Source organism: Pinus tabuliformis, chromosome 1_1 (genome assembly GCF_031772625.1).
Source record: "Pinus tabuliformis cultivar Carrire ecotype Pingquan chromosome 1_1, CPIR1, whole genome shotgun sequence".
Taxonomy (NCBI): Eukaryota; Viridiplantae; Streptophyta; class Pinopsida; order Pinales; family Pinaceae; genus Pinus; species Pinus tabuliformis.
Genome location: NC_142297.1, coordinates 191,268,913 through 191,282,303, shown reverse-complemented (window position 1 = coordinate 191,282,303; position 13,391 = coordinate 191,268,913). Strand labels below are relative to the sequence as shown.

The following is a 13,391-nucleotide window of genomic DNA, read 5'->3' as shown; positions in this document are numbered from 1 at the left end:
CACCTGGTTTTTCATGTGAGCCAATTGAAGAAATGTTGACTTGATGAGGAACATCCGGAGAGAGTGGAACCAACAAGAGGACTAGCTGGGATAGTGGACAGACCAGGACTAGAGTTGGAGAAGATCGTGAGTCTTAGGACTACTGGTGTAGGGTGCCACCGACGACGGGAATTTCTTTGCAGATGGAAGGATGCCTCGGAGGAAGAAAGCTGGGAAACGGAGGATTCACTTTGGAAATGGAAGGACAAAATTGTGAGGTACGACAGGAAATTGAGGAGGAGAGCAGGAATTGTCGGGACGACAATGACTTCTAGCGGGGGAGAGTGTGACGACCTGCGGCTCTGCACGGGAGTGCGGTGCGGCAACCTGCGGCCCGACCCGGGTGCGCGCCCCTCCAACACGTAAAATCAGCAAACCATGAGGGCGAGCTAACCACGAAAGGCGTTAATAAAAGTGCGGAAGTAGTGGGGGAGCTCGTCTAGTTATAAGGCAGCTTACCTTACGATTGAGCCGACCACTAAAGATAATTATCGTTGAAGGAGCCGACGATGATTTATGGTGAATGGTGGCAAGTCTTGACATTTCACAACGTCGGCCGAGGTAAAACATGAGCAGTTCGAAGGCGTATAAATCCAGGAGACTTGGGCACATTTGACCATCAACTCGATTGGTCTCACATCACTCTCAAGCACAAGGAGCAGTGCGAAAAGGGCGCAGATTAGTAGAAGAGATAGCAGATGAGCCCGCCGAGCCGGGCAAGGGTGGCAGGTTTGGGTATCGGTCATAGTGGTGCGCTCGGTGTGCAGTGGGAATATTGATAACCGAGTTGGAGTCGGGATCGGGTTGTGCACGGTGTGCCCGCCCACCCAACGTCGGGTCGTCATAACCGCAGAGAGGTTCCGGAAAGGCTAAACGGTGAAGCTGTGTACGCTCGCATGTTATAACGCAGTCCCACGACATCAGGTTGCTGTGCATTGGTCTTAAAAGGAGTCTCGGTGGACCGCCGTGCAGGGGTGCACGGGCGGTCGCCCTCCTTGTCACATACTATATATTGGAACTCAAGAAGGTCTCGGTGGACTGTCGTGTAGGTGTGCACGGGCGGTCGTCACCCGGCTGTATATTGTATATTGGAATTTAAAAGGGTCTCAGCGGACCGTCGTGTGAATGCGCACGGACGGTCGCCTACCCGGTTGTATATTGTGTTTCTTTAAGTGAAGTCTCGGCGGACCGCCGTGCAAGTGTGCACGGGCGGTCGCCCTTCCGAATTGTAAGAAAGATTACGATATAATAAAAAGTTCATTACTATATTGCTGTTGGTTCTTATTATGAGATTATTGTTGTTATAATTATTGCATATTGTGAATAACTCTTCATATGTTAATGTTATAAGTTCATAATGGTTATGAATTGAAGGCGTAGTCCGTAAGGTTCAAGCATCTTGTTTGCCTAGGCGGTGCCGCACCCGCCCAATAGAAAAAAAAAGAATTGGGGGCGTGACAGCGCCGATTGGGCGGGCGGGTGAGGGCGCCCGGGCAATTCCCGGAATCGCCCTCACCCGCTCAGGCGGGCAGGTGACGGCGATTCCGGGAATCGCCCGGGCGCCGCCACCCGCCCGCCTGCCCGGCGCCCTCGCCCGCCCGGCGCCCTCACTCGCCTCACCCGCCCGGGCGCCCTCGCCCGCCCGCCCGCCCGACGCCCTCGCCCGCCCGCCCGACACCCTCACCCGGCTCACCCGCCTGGCCTCCCTTGCCCACCCGGCGCCCTCACCCGCCCGGGCGGGCGGCCGGGTGAGGGTGATTCCCGGAATCACCCGGGTGGCAGGGCGATTCCGGGAATCGCCCGGGCGCCCTCACCCGCCCACCCGCCCGGCGCCCTCGCCCGCCCGGCGCCCTCACCCGCCTCACCCGCCCGGGCGCCCTTGCCCGCCCGCTCGCCTGACGCCCTCGTCCGCCCGCTCGGCACCCTCACCCGCCTCACCCGCCTGGGCGCCCTTGCCCGCCCGGCGCCCTCACCCGCCTCACCCGCCCTGGCGCCCTCGCTCGCCCGCCCGCCCGGCGCCCTCGCCTGCCCGCCCAGGCGCCCTCAACTGCTCGCCCGGGCGATTCGCGGAATCGCCCTGTCGCCTGCCGGGAGGGGGCGCGGGCCGCCCGGGTGGCGCGGCCGAGGCAAGCGCCACCCGCGCGCCCGCGCCCGACAGGCGGCAGGGTGATTCCAGGAATCGCCCTGGCACTTGCCTGGCGGGGGTGCAGGCCGCCCGGGTCACGCCGCTGCGCGGCGGAGCCAGCGTCACCCAGGTAGCCCACGCCCCCGCCCGGCAGGCGGCAAGACGATTCCCGGAATCGCCCTGCCGCCTGCCGGGCGGGGGCGCGGCCAAGGCAGGGTGGGTCAGGGCGCCCGGGCAGGGAGGTGGGCGCCGGGCTGGTGAGGGCACGCGGGTTGGGGGCGGGTGAGGGCACCCGGGCCCGGTGGGTGAGGGCGCCCGAGCCTGGCAGGCGGGCGGGCCGGTGAGGGCGCCCGGGCGGGGGGGCGGGTGAGGGCGCCGAGCGAGGGGGCGGGTGAGGGTGCCCGGGCCTGGTGGGCGAGTGAAGGTGGGTGAGGGCGCCCGGGCCCAGGGGTGGGTGAGGGCGCGAGGGCCGGGTGGGGGGGCGGTTGTGGGCGCCCGGGCCGGGGGGAGGGGGGGTTGAGAGGGTTGGGGCGCGGGGGGTTGTGTGGGCTCCCGGGCGGGGGGGGGGGGTTGGCAAGGCGCCCGGGCCGGGTGGGTGGGCGGGTGAGGGTGGGTGAGGGCACCAGGGCTGGGGGGCGGGTGAGGGCGCCGGGTCTGGGTGGGGGGTCGGTTTTGGGGGCGGGTGAGGGCGCCCGGGCCGGGGGAGGGGGGCATTGAGAGGGTTTGGGCACGGGGGGTTGTGTGGGCGCCCGGGCAGGGAGGGTTGCAGGGCGCCCTGGCCGGCGGGTGGGGTTGGGAGGGTTGGGGGGGCGGGGGTTGGGAGGGTTGGGGGGGGCGGGGGGAAGGGTGAGAGCGCTCGGGCGGGCGTTGGGTTGGGTTGGTAGGGATTAAAGGGGGCAGGGGCACGGGGTGTGGGTGAAGATAGTGAGGGTGTCGAGAGGGGGGTTAGAGGTAGGGGACGAGTCGGGTTGTGGCACCCACCCTAGCATGTTATGGTTGAAAACATTTTAAATTTATACTTAGGAAAGAAAAATGATATTCTACCAAAAACATTAATGTGTTTTTTTCCTCATAAACAACTTTGTTTGACACATAAAAATTTGGTTTTATTAGCATTTTTTAAAAATGTTGAAAATTGACCCTAAAAAAAAAATCATTATTCCAGTATCATCACTTTCATTTTGAAGCTATATTTTGCACAAAAATTTCATAGTAAAGTTCGTAGTTACTGCCATTTTTAAAACATGTTCAAAATTAATGCCTAAAAAATAAAAACATCGTTCCAGTATACACACTTTTTGTTTTTAGCACTGTTTTTGATGTTTTTTTGGGGTTTTTTGGCCAGAGTTCCCGTTTTGAGTTTATAGTTCCCGTTTCAAAGTTTACATTGTTTTTCATCGATGGTGGGTTGTGTTTGGTACCTAGACAGTGGAGCTTCATTCCACATGACTGAGGATAAGATTTTATTCAGTACCTTGGAGGAGAAATACCTCCAAATGTGCATAGAGATGGGCGATGATGGAAAGTACCGTGTTTCAAGTGAAGGTACGGTTGTGTTTCAAAGGGAGGATGGAGCTTCTCTCACCCTGAATAATGTAAAGTATGTGCCTGGACTGAATAAAAACTTGGTATTGATCATGATGTTGGAGGACAAAGGCTACGATGTTGTCTTCAGTAAGGGAAAGGTTTTCCTTAGACACATCACCACGAGTCAGGTGAAACAGATCGATTCTTGGGTACAAAACTTGTATGCTCTTGAGGTTCAAGATGCATGCAAATCCTTGAGGAGCAAGGCAACTATTAGAGACTTGGTGGTGGAGAGGGAGAGTATATTACCTCTCAACATGCAGCGTCAGAATAAGTCTCAGACAATTGTATAGGAGCCACAATTGGAGAAGTCAGCAGAGGGATCACATGCAGCCATACCTCCAGGTGGGAGATGGGGCAATGTGAAGTGATAGTCCCAAGAAGGCTGAAATAGGGATAGGATCCTTGAGGTACCCAGCCTCTTTGATTAGACCTTGCTATCGGAGCCCCGACGAGGAGTAGCAGGACTGAAAGAGTGGGTAGAGACAGATGCAGATGGAGCGGCAGAGGGAGCTTCAGCATCAAAGGGTGTTTCTAGCCCAACAGGGAGGTCAGTTGGGAGATCAGTTACTTCTCACTAACTGAGTCGCAGTGCAGCAATGGCAGAATGATGCAACATGATGAGAGGAGGTGCAACGTGGATGCAGTGCTGGGAGAAAGGACCAGTAGCAGCACAGATGCAAGAAGAGGTGTACATAGATCAGTCGAAATGATTTGATACCTTCGATCGTAAGTCGCATGTGTGCTGACTCAAGAGAGCTTTATACGGGCTGAAGCAAGCACCTCGTGCTTGGTACACCAATATTGACAACTACTTCACCGGGTTGGGCTTCAAAAAGAGTGAAGCGGATGCGAACTTGTACCACATCATGGTGGAAGGTAAGCGATTGATCATTGTTCTTTATGTTGATGATCTGATATATATAAGTGATGATCAGTTGATCATGTCTTGCAAGGACCTTGCAAGAGAGTTCGAGATGAAAGACATGGGTCTCATGCACTACTTTCTAGGCATGGAAGTGTGGCAGAAGGATGGGGAAGTGTTTGTGTCTCAAGGCAAGCATGCTAATGATATGCTCAGGAGATTCCACATGGAGAAGTGCAAGCCCATGCAAACTCCTCTAGTAGGTAACTGGAGGAAGGAGGATGCTACTTCAGGTGAGGTAGTAGAGGCTACTATATATCGGCAGCTTGTGGGTTCACTGATGTATTTAGTGAACACACGACCAAATTTTTGCTTTGCGGTGAACCAGCTGAGTCAAGCTATGGTTCAGCCTACCAAGTTGTTTTGGAAGGTAGAGAAGAATGTTTTGAGATACCTCAGAGGCACATCCCAGTATGGATTATGGTACCAATAGACAGAGGGATTGAAGCTTCAAGGCTTCACAGATGCACATTGGGCAGGGAGTCCATTAGATCGAAAGAGAACTTAGGAGGAATTTTCAACCTTGGTTCAGCTACAGTTTCTTGGTACAGAAGGAAACAGAGGTCAGTTGCACTTAGCTTAGCAGAGGCTGAATACATGGCTGCAAGTCAGGCATCATGTGAGACCATTTGGATGTGGAAAATTCTAGTTGGTTTGTTTGATCAGAGGATGGATCCAACTGTGATCTATTGTGATAATCAGACTTGTATTAAACTCTCTAAGAATCCAGTATTTCATGACAAGTCCAAGCATATCAACATTCAATATCATCATCTCAGAGACTGTGTGGCGAGGAGGATCATGTTGTTGCAGTATATTTCAACCGAGGAGCAAGATGCTGACATTTTGACTAAGGCATTGTCAAAGTGTAAATTCAAATTCCACAGAGGCAGGATCGGGGTGACAGATAATCCCTTTCTTGTTGAGAGGGAGTGTTTAAAATAGCAACAAGAAATGCTAAAAATAGCATTGCTATAGATAGCATTTCAAGATATATTCCAATTTTAATTTGTCCTTGAATTAAAATACGAATTTAGTCTCACCGACTGTTTGAAAAATAATTAATTAATTCATATTGAGTTAATTAGTTGGTGAAAATCAAACATGAAGTCTTTGTGAAGACATGCAATAGTTATCCCTTTGATTGAGGAAGTTATCCCTTAATTAAGGAGATAAGAATGAGTTGTCTTTGGGTTGTAATTAGTTAGCTCAGTTAACTGAGTTAAGTCCAATTAAATTAGTTCCAAATAGTTTGTGGAACTAATTGTGAGTTCATTCAGTTAATGCATGCATGAATGCAACTAGTGTTCTCTAGATAACTGAATATTCTCTCATAAATAACTCATGCATGTCAATTCAGACAAAAACCCAGTTGAGATTAAAGGCAGGGACAATGTACTATCAGTTGCTAGAATATTCCCATGTGAATATATCTTGCATGCAGAAGGAATTCATTCCTTGAGGATTGAGAAATTACTACAGAGGTCAGAGTAGTGTGTGAGGTGAGAATCGCACAGGTGGCAGTTGGAGGACCCAGGAGAAACTACACAAGGAAATAGGGAGCTTGGAGGACAGAAGGAAGGAACATGTGTTGTCTATTCTATCTATGGGTAGCAGTGAGGGATTGTACTGAGAGATGGATAGCTTGAGAGCTAAAGCTTTGTGTAATCCTGAGATATTTCCACTTGTATGATAATACATATAGCGGGGTTTTTAGCTGAGGCTTTCCCCAGAGTATTCTTTTGTGTTTCATGTGTGATTTAATCTTCTTCTCTGTTATATGTGTTCTATTTGATCCTACTCAAAATCAATTAAGCTTCTACAAGTTTGATTGTAGAAGTAGATTAAGTATTTTTCTTTAGTACATTGCATAATTAGTTTAATCTAGAGTGATAATTTCTACACTCCCTTGGTGACTTGACTCAAGGGCCAAGTGATATGAGAAAATCCCAACACGAACTGACAGTAGAAGTTGGCAAGACCTAGAAAGCTGCAGAGCTATATCAAAGTGGTTGGAGATGGCCAATCCTGAATGACTTCAATCTTAGATGGATCCACATGCACCAGCAGTTCATCAATAATGTATCCTAGATTTTGAACCTGGGTCATGCCAAAAGTGCATTTCTCCAAATTGGCACATAACTTTTGCTGCCACAATGTTTGGAGAACCTGTCGGATGTGGTGTAGATGCTCTTCCCAAATTTGGCTGAATATTAGGATGTCATCCAAGTATACCACTAAAAATGAGTTGGTGAATGTCCACAAGATGTCATCCTGATCCGAATTGGATCCTAAAACACTCTCTAAGTTTTCGTAACTCTATAAAGTTCATGCAAAATTTTCAAAGACTTACAAAGGTCGAGCTTATCAAGAATACCCTTGGAATAGTTGTAATTTGTGAGCAGTGTGGAGCAACAAGGACCCTCAATCAAGTGCACAGACTGTTGGCCCATGGTAATGCGCGCTGTCACGAAACAACGAAATGAGAGGTCTTTTTGAGAAACGGGGAAGTCCTTTTGAGAAACAGGGGAGGTTTGCTTATCACATATCACTGGGCAAACCCCTCAGAGAAGAAAAAGCCCCAAGTGACCCGGACCCGCAAAGTGAAAAACTGTACGGAATTCGATGATTCCGTCAGAGGCAGGTCCCACACAAAAAACTGGTAGGATATCGGAAGGGCTTTGAGTGGTAAGCGGTTTCAACCGAGCCCCGACAGATGCCACACACTAGGTGCCACACGTCCAGTGAAAGAGAGAGAAAACCACTCACATCGGATGGGTAAATGTCAAGCTACTTACTCGCTCGATATGGACAGAGACCATAGGATCTAGAGGCCCCAGATCGACGGTGAAAATGCGATCCAATGGATGACCGGATTCAACAGGGTAAACAAGCCAATTTGTATAAAGTTTGAAGTCCGGCATGAACGATGATTTGGTAGAGAAATCATGTTCATGGGCATTCTGGGAGTTAAACGAAAATAACGGCAATTCAAACATTTCCAAGAGAACTGACACTCAGTTCGTTATGAAACAGGTGGCCACTTCTCTGTGAGGCGTTACATAGTGATGATGATGATGTAGACCAGAGGAATTCAAACGGACAGAGGCAGGACAACCAGAAAGCTGGGAAGAAAAAACGAACAGTCAAAAAGTAGACTGGCTTTAAAGTCATGAACTAACAAAAGAAAAAGAGGAGTTATTTAGACGCAGAAAGCTAAGAGTAGAGAACAGAGAAAGTAAGTCAAGCTGACCTGCAGAGCAAAGGTAGCATCGAGATAGAGCCAGAGAGAGTCAGAGAGTCTGTATGCTCCAGAGAAGGCTTGAGAGGTTCAAGCAAATTCCTCAGCATAGGCTTGTCATAGTAAGGAGAATTTGTGTACTCCAGAGACTTGGGGGATCCAAGTCCAGTCCTACTGATTTATATCTGTTGCATGAGACTCAAATTGAGCTCACTATTGTAAAACTCTACTTTGAAAACATAATAGAGATGCCAACACTAAAGGCGGGACCAGGAGACGTAGCCCAGGAGCATTGGGTGAACTCCTTATTAAACTTGTTATGTTTACATGTTGCCTGTTATGTTTTCTCTAACTACTTCAGTGTCTATGTATTTCACAATCTTATTGATCCATTGCATAAAGTAACATAGGCACATCCATGCACATGAGTCTGTAATACCTTTAATTCTTTGTCCTGGATAAATTCCAGATCAAGTGGTATCAAAGCTCTAGGTTACTAAGGTTAGACAAGCTTGAGCTAGATTTCGTTGTTGAATGATAACTAGATCAAAGCTTAAATTAGGAGAAGGAGAGTTGGTTAGAGCTAACCCAAAAATTGGAAGAGTCTACCCTAAGAGGAAAATGTGAGAAGAAAACCCCTTGGAATCAGACTCCCAATCCATGGATGGTTTCCTGACCATGAAAGCCATGGTGGAGGAAATGTATAGGGAATTTAAGAAACGTAGAGTTGAAGATTCATCAAACTCCAAAGAAGACAAAGGAGTAGAAGAATCTCTCCTCCATGACCACTCTAAAGGCAAAGGGAAAGAAGAAAAAATTCCCAAACCTCCTAGTAGCCCTAAAAATCAAAAGAAGACATCTCTGATTAAATTAGATGTTAAATTTGATTTGTCGATATATGATGGAGCGTTGAATGCAGAGAAGTTAGATAATTGGATTAGACAAATTGATGTTTATTGCAGAGCGCAGAGCATCGATTCAAACAAGAGTAAGATTCAGTTGGCTAGCATACCCCTTGGAGGCGCTACCTTGGTATGGTGGGAAGGTAGGACACAAGCTGACATAAAGAAACATGGTAAAATTATTTATGTATGGAGTGAATTTGTTTCTGCAATTAAAAAAAAAATCTATCGACTAGCCTATATGCAGCAAGCCATGATGAGTTGGCAAGCTCTTCACCAATTGAAAGGGCAAAGTGTACAAGGTTACACCCAAGAATTTAGGAAAAGAGCTTTGATTCTAGGAATTTCTTTAGACTGACCTGAAACTCTGCTAAAGTATATAGGTGGTCTACACAGCTACTTAAGGCACACTATTCTCATGTTTAATCCCACTAGCATAGATGAGGTATCTGTTCAGGCTACACATCTAGAGGCTAGAGATAAGAATGTGAACCCAAAAGTTGGGGGATCATCAAAACCCACAAGCAAGAATAAGGATAAAAGAAAACAAAAATGGAAAGAGAGGAAGACAAATATTGTACAAAAGATCAAATCTTCCTACACTCATTGTAAGAAAGATGGGCATGATGATGAACACTGTTGGATTCTACATCTGGAGCTAAAACCCAAGAAATACAAGGGCAAAAAGAAGAAGACTGCTGCAGCTATTCAAAAATATTTGGGGTCAAACTCAGGGGATAAAACAACAATCGCAGCCATAGGTATAAAAGGTAAAAATTCTGAAGCATCTACTAGTAATTTTGCACAATCTACTGATAATGAAGAAAATGAGAGGAAAATACATGAGCTTTTTCATATTCGAGTTATTTCCAAACATCAAAAGATTGATACTTTGTTTAATAGTGGCTCACAAGTGAATTCGAGTTTTAGTAAGGAGAGTTTGTGTACTCCAGAGACTTGGGGGATCCAAGTCCAGTCCTACTAATTTATATCTGTTGCATGAGACTCAAATTGAGCTCACTATTGTAAAACTCTGCTTTGAAAACATAATAGAGATGCCAACACTAAAGGCGGGACCAGGAGACGTAGCCCAGGAGCATTGGGTGAACTCCTTATTAAACTTGTTATGTTTACATGTTGCCTGTTATGTTTTCTCTAACTCCTTCAATGTCTATGTATTTCACAATCTTATTGATCCATTGCATAAAGTAACATAGGCACATCCATGCACATGAGTCTGTAATACCTTTAATTCTTTGTCCTAGATAAATTCCAAATCAAGTGGTATCAAAGCTCTAGGTTACTAAGGTTAGACAAGCTTGAGCTAGATTTCGTTGTTGAATGCTAACTAGATCAAAGCTTAAATTAGGAGAAGGAGAGTTGGTTAGAGCTAACCCAAAAATTGGAAGAGTCTACCCTAAGAGGAAAATGTGAGAAGAAAACCCCTTGGAATCAGACTCCCAATTCATGGATGGTTTCCTGACCATGAAAGCCATGGTGGAGGAAATGTATAGGGAATTTAAGAAACGTAGAGTTGAAGATTCATCAAACTCCAAAGAAGACAAAGGAGTAGAAGAATCTCTCCTCCATGACCACTCTAAAGGCAAAGGGAAAGAAGAAAAACTTCCCAAACCTCCTAGTAGCCCTAAAAATAAAAAGAAGACATCTCTGATTAAATTAGATGTTAAATTTGATTTGTCGATATATGATGGAGCGTTGAATGCAAAGAAGTTAGATAATTGGATTAGACAAATTGATGTTTATTACAGAGTGCAGAGCATCGATTCAAACAAGAGTAAGATTCAGCTGGCTAGCATACCCCTTGGAGGCGCTACCTTGGTATGGTGGGAAGGTAGGACACAAGCTGACATAAAGAAACATGGTAAAATTATTTATGTCTGGAGTGAATTTGTTTCTGCAATTAAAAAAAAAATCTATCCACTAGCCTATATGCAGCAAGCCATGATGAGCTGGCAAACTCTTCGCCAATTGAAAGGGAAAAGTGTACAAGGTTACACCCAAGAATTTAGGAAAATAGCTTTGATTCTAGGAATTTCTTTAGACTCACCTAAAACTCTGCTAAAGTATATAGGTGGTCTACACAGCTACTTAAGGCACGCTATTCTCATGTTTAATCCCACTAGCGTAGATGAGGTATCTGTTCAGGCTACACATCTAGAGGCTAGAGATAAGAATGTGAACCCAAAAGTTGGGGGATCATCGAAACCCACAAGCAAGAATAAGGATAAAAGAAAACAAAAATGGAAAGAGAGGAAGACAAATATTGTACAACAGATCAAATCTTCCTGCACTCATTGTAAGAAAGATGGGCATGATGATGAACACTGTTGGATTCTACATCTGGAGCTAAAACCCAAGAAATACAAGGGCAAAAAGAAGAAGACTGTTGCAGCTATTCAAAAAGATTTGGGGTCAAACTCAGGGGATAAAACAACAATCGCAGCCACAGGTATAAAAGGTAAAAATTCTGAAGCATCTACTAGTAATTTTGCACAATCTACTGATAATGAAGAAAATGAGAGGAAAAGACATGAGATTTTTCATATTCGAGTTATTTCCAAACATCAAAAGATTGATACTTTGTTTGATAGTGGCTCACAAGTAAATTTAATTTCTGAAGCAATTGTAAAGAAGTTGGGATTACTAACCACACCTCACAAGAAACAATATCCATTAGGTTGGTTATATGATAAAGCAAAGCTACAAGTGACTAGACAATGTAAACTTAAGTTTTCTTTTGGGTCAGCATTTGTAGATGAGGTTGAGTTAGATATAGTTCCTTTGGATATATGTGGAATTGTTTTAGGAAGTCCTTACTTGTATGATAGAAAAGATTTTTTCTATAGAGCTGAGAACAAGTATCAACTCGTTAAAGATGGAATCGAATATATTGTAAGAGCTCATAAACTCAAGAATAATTATACTCTCATAAACTCATGGCAGATGAAAATAATTGTAAATTCATGCAAACAATTTTTACTGATGGTTGTAAAGGAAAAGAAACCTAATAAAACCAATGTATTTGAGGGTTGTGATGCTAAACAGCAAGTTGAATTAGAATTTTTTTTTTCAGAATATGATATACTATTTCAAGAACCTAAAGGTCTACACCCAAAAAGGAAATAGTACATGATATTAATTTGCAGCAAGATGCTCCATTGCCTAACATTGGGATGTACAAGTTGTCCGCTTTAGAGAATGCAGAAATCAAGAAGCAGGTACAAGCACTACTAGAGAAAGGGTTCATAAGGCCTAGCACATCGCCATGTGGGTCTCCAATCGTCTTGGTGAGAAAGAAAGATGGCTCATGGAGAATGTGCATTGATTACCAAGCACTGAATAAGATAACGATAAAAAATTGTTATCCCCTTCCTTGCATAGATGATCTATTAGATCAGTTGAAAGAAGCTGTTTATTTTTCCAAGTTGGACTTGCATAGTGGTTATCATCAGGTCAAAGTTGTAGAGCAAGATGCCTGGAAGATTGCTTTCAAAACAAAGCAGGGATTGTATGAGTGGTTGGTTATGCTTTTTGGCTTAACTAATGCTCCTGCTACTTTCATGAGAGTAATGAATGATGTACTTAGACCTTTTATTGATGATTTTGTCATTGTATATTTAGATGACATTCTTATATTTAGTAAAACATGTGAAGAACATTTAAAGCATGTCAAGTAGACTCTAGATGTTTTGAAAAGAGAAAATATTTATGATAAACTCTCAAAATGTGAATTTGGCAAAACATCTTTGAATTATTTGGGTCATATTGTAGGGGGTGGTGAATTGAAGATAGATCCCTCTAAGGTTGCAGTCATTGTAAACTGGCCTAAACCCAAATCTGCTACAGAAGTTAGAAGCTTCCTAGGAGCAGCATAATACTGGAGAAAGTTTATTTCTAACTTTTCCTTAATTGTAGCTCCCTTACATGCTTTAACAGGATTGAAAAAGGTGTTTCAGTGGGGAGGCAAACAGCAGAAAGCCTTCAACACCTTGAAACAAAAGATTAGTACAGCACTAGTACTAGCATTGCCCGATCTTCAAAGACCATTTGAGATTGAAATGGATGCAGTGACTATGCCATGGGATCAATATTGATGCAGCATGGTAAACCCATATGTTATCATTCTGAGACATTTAATTCTACAGTAGTTAACTATCCCACATATGATAAAGAATTGTATGCATTAGTACAGAGTGTGAAAAAGTGGAAACATTACCTAATGGGCAAAGAGACAGTTATACATACTGATCATCAACCACTTCAATATTTGCACTCACAAACTAAGTTGCAGCAATCAAGACACTATAGGTGGATGGGTTTTCTACAACAGTTTCATCTAGTCATCAGATATAAAAAGGGCATACACAATAAAGTTGCAGACATGTTGTCCAAACCAATCATAAATGCATCTACTATACTTAAGCATAATTCAGTATTGCATGAAAGCTACATTGAACAGTATGCTCAAGATATAGATTTTAAAGATGTATATGCAACTTTAAGTCAAGGCAAACAAGTAGAAGAATTGGATTATCATGTTAAGGACCAGCT

At 45.0% G+C, this 13,391-nt stretch overlaps 1 pseudogene; it reads left to right on the top strand.

Moving 5' to 3' along the window:
* The first annotated feature begins 303 nt into the window (after nt 1-303).
* LOC149212180 (uncharacterized) overlaps nt 304-13,391 on the top strand; it is a 34,117-nt pseudogene continuing 21,029 nt past the window's right edge.